Source organism: Silene latifolia, chromosome 2 (assembly GCF_048544455.1).
Source record: "Silene latifolia isolate original U9 population chromosome 2, ASM4854445v1, whole genome shotgun sequence".
Classification (NCBI taxonomy): domain Eukaryota; kingdom Viridiplantae; phylum Streptophyta; class Magnoliopsida; order Caryophyllales; family Caryophyllaceae; genus Silene; species Silene latifolia.
In genome coordinates this window covers 67,673,337-67,677,184 of record NC_133527.1, presented here as the reverse complement: position 1 = coordinate 67,677,184, position 3,848 = coordinate 67,673,337, and the positions used below count along the sequence as shown (strand labels likewise).

Here is a 3,848-nt window from a genome sequence, read left to right as displayed (position 1 = left end):
TGTGGTTTTGGGTGCCTTAGTTCTGCCTTTAGTCCTTATCATTGTATGCTCCTTATCAATATCATATCAACAAACCAAGATGATTCTTGAATGCTCCTTGATTCTTCAAACTTCAACAAATTCCTCAATCAATTAGGGATTTTCGGATTGTGCCCCAAACCCTAGAAAATTGACTAAATTATTGAGGAAATTGATGGTCAAATGGTCTTTTGTTAATGAAGGAGTAATTTAATTGTGTTTTGAGCAAGTTTTGATTTGATTGTAGTGAATTTTGGTGAGAAATTGATGTTTTTGGATGAGAGGATTGAAGGTTGAAGTGAGGGAAAATAGTTGTGTTTGTGTTTGAAAGAGGTAAATGACTTGGGAAGAAGGGAAAAATCCCGTGTTTTGCCATGTATCAGGTCTGGGACGGGTGTCCTAAGGGTAGGACGGACGGATTTTCTTGCAGGGAATTTTGATAGGGGGTAAAGTAGGTCTGGGACGGGCGTCTTGAGTCTCGCTCGAGCGGATTATGGCATGAGACGCTTGTTTCACCTTTGGGACGGGCAGATCTTTCTTCAGTTAAATCTCATAAATTTGAAGCCTTCCAGGACCCACGGCTCGAGAATAGGATGGGCGTCCTGAGGTTGGAGGTCGAGCGTCCTAAAGTCAGCTCGGGCAGATTTTCTTACAGGAATTTTACCAAAATTTGAAGCTTCCCAGTTCCCACGACCCAAGGCCAGGACGGGCGTCCTGATGCTAGAGACGCTCATCTCAACGCTGGCTCGGGAAGATCCTGCTCATCTTGCTCCTCAGCTCTCACGAGCTCAGGTTTGTTCGTGGGGATCCTCTTCCCGCGTCATTCCTTCTTCCTTTCCTTGTTAATTGTTGTGGATTGCACTACAAAGGTTAGGTTAGCCTAGGCATGTGCCATCCCCACACTTGATCAAACACTACATATTAAAACACATTAAAATCCCTCCCTCACTTGCTCTCATGTCAAAAATCTTATAAGAAAGCATGAAAATGCAATGCAAAAATGACAAAAACGCAATAAAGGAAGTGAAATGCTAGTTAAGGGGTTAGAATATTTACAAATGGTGGTTTAGGGAGTACTCCACCAAACTCTCTTTTCTTCGAAGAGATGTCAAGGGGGTAAAGCCAAAGTGTTGTTGATGTTGCTCAACACCTTGTAGAAGTAGTCGAAGGCTTGCTCATTTTCATGATAAAGGTCTTGCATAGACCTTTGTGCATCATTTTCTTCATTGTTGTAGTCCGAGTCAAAGTGATGACAAGGATCTACAAAGCCTTGGTCCAAGGTCATAGCATTTTCAATATAAGGATTGACCAATCCTTCAAATTCATCGTCCCATAGACCATAAACTTCATTCGCTTTCTCCCCTATGTAGGGTGGTTCGTGATTTGAAAAGAGCAACTCTCCTTCCTTGTTATCATGGCCAATGAGGCCTTCTTCATTACTTGTCATGATGGGTGAGCTTTTCAAGCTCTCATTGTTGTTGTTGAAAATTCCATGCTCTCCGAATAGAGCTACTTGAATGTCATCTACTTTCTTCTTCCATATGGGTGATGTTTAGTTACTCTTGGCTTGATCTTTGCATAGAGATTCTAACTTCTTCCGATCACTTTCTCGGCTATAGTGATCGACCATGAAGCATGGCTCATGTAATCGAGGAGCTCCCATGGTTTTGTCAAGATTGAAAGTAATTGTCTTATCCCCTACTTCAAGTGTGAGCTCTCCATATTTCACATCGATTACCGCTCCGGCAGTATGCAAGAAAGGTCTTCCTAAGATGATAGGAATGTTATAATCCTCCTCCATGTCTACAATGACAAAGTCTACCGGGATGAAGAATTTTCCAATTCTCACGGGCACATCCTCCCATACCCCTAGAGGTATCTTTGTTGATCGATCCGCCATTTGAAGAGTAATGTTGGTGCATTTGAGCTCTCCCACTCCTAGTCTATTACATACCGAGTATGGCATGACACTTACACTTTCTCGAACATCATACAATGCCTTGTTAATTGTAGTGTCGCCAATAGTACATGGGATAGAAAAACTTCCCGGATCTTTTAGCTTTGGAGGGGAATTCCCTTAAAGAATAGCACTACTCACTTTGGTAAAGACAATAGTCTCCAATTTTCGGATGGATTTCTTCTTGGTAAGAATATCCTTCATGTACTTTGTATAGGCCGGAACATGATTGATCAGTTCCGTGAATGGGATTGAGACTTCTAAGTTCTTCACAATTTCCATGAACTTTCCAAGTTGCTCATCATGGTTAGGCTTAGCTTGGCAACTTGGGAATGGAAGTCTAGTCACAATAGGCTCTTTATCAACATTCTTGGCTTTTTATTCATTTCTCTTCTTTGTAAGTTCATTGGTAGTAGGCTCTACTACCTTAGAGTTCTCCACAACTCTTTGCTTGCTACTATCATCCATAATATCTTCATCAATTGGCCTCTTCGGCCCCTCATATCTTGTACCACTCATCAAATGGGTGGCACTTACCGTTTCATGTCTTGGGGGGTTATCTTGAGGAGGTAATTTCCCCCTTTGTCTTTGGGAGCTAGAAGATGTTAGTTGAGTCATTTGAGTCTCTACCATTTTGGTCCGGGCAAGTATGTTGTTGATGGTGGTTTCTTTAGCTTGGCTATCTTTTTGCAGTTGGGTGAAGAATTCTTGTTGGTTCTTTTGTATTTGGAGGACCGCTTTTTGAACATCAATGCTTTGGTCATTGGATTGGTTGTAGGAAGGTTTATTTTGATATCCTTGGCTTTGTTTGAAAAAGGGTCTTTGAGTTGGATTTCTCATTGGAGGTGGGGTGTATGTTGGTTGAGGATTTAGAATATTTTGGCTTTTGTATGAGAGATTTGGGTGGAATTTGGTATTCTCATTATAGTAGTTGGAATAAGGGGTGCCATTCTTGTATGCTTGGAAATAAATTCACTTGTTCGTTTGTTCCCCTACATTCGTTTTGATCATGTCCCAAGGTTCCACAACTTTCATATACTCCATTTGGGATTGAGGATGATGCCATCATAGCATTGACATGTTATTTGGGTGATTTGGAAGCTTCATCAAGCATAGCCATGGCCTTCCCAAACTTCAAGTTGATGGTGTCGATATGAGCACTTAGTTGAGCACCCAATTGTGTGATGGAATCTACCTCATGCTTTCCTTCTCTAGTGGTCTTTCGAAGCCTACTATATTGGGAATTATGAACCACCATCTCTTTGATTTTGGCCCATGTTTGGTTCTCATCAACTTCGGTAAACATCCCATTGGATCCCATATTAAGCACATTGCATGAATCTTCATATAAGCCATTTCAAAACTGTTGAACCAGGAACCACTCACTAAGTCCATGGTGTAGACAAGAGCGACAAGTATCCCTAAATCTCTCCCATGCTTCATATAATGATTCCTCATCCCTTTGCTTGAACCCGGTGATTTGGGCTCTCAACATATTTGTCTTCTCCGGAAGATAGAATTTCTTGTAGAAAGCAAGTGCTAACTTCTTCCATGAATCAATACCAAGGGTAGCCTTGTCTAGGCTCTTTAACCATTGCTTTGCGGTACCAATCAAGGAAAAAGGAAATAATACCCATCGGATTTGGTCTTGAGTAACTCCGGTTTGAGAAATTTTATCACAATAGTCACAAAAAGTCTCCATATGTAAATGAGGATCTTCACTAGGCATCCCTCCAAATTGACTTCTCTCAACTAATTGTATGAATGCGGATTTGGCAATGAAATTACCGGTTAAATGTGGTCGTGTAGGACTCATAGGAGTACCGTTTTGTAGGTTCTCCTCGGTTGGTACGATATGAGATGAAAATTTAGG

At 41.3% G+C, this 3,848-nt stretch overlaps 1 non-coding gene across 1 annotated transcript; it reads left to right on the top strand.

Moving 5' to 3' along the window:
- The first annotated feature begins 3,363 nt into the window (after window positions 1-3,363).
- Window positions 3,364-3,470, top strand: LOC141645095 (small nucleolar RNA R71). Its single transcript, XR_012544686.1, has one exon. It is a non-coding gene; the product is annotated as a small nucleolar RNA R71 (small nucleolar RNA).
- The last annotated feature ends 378 nt before the right edge of the window (window positions 3,471-3,848 follow it).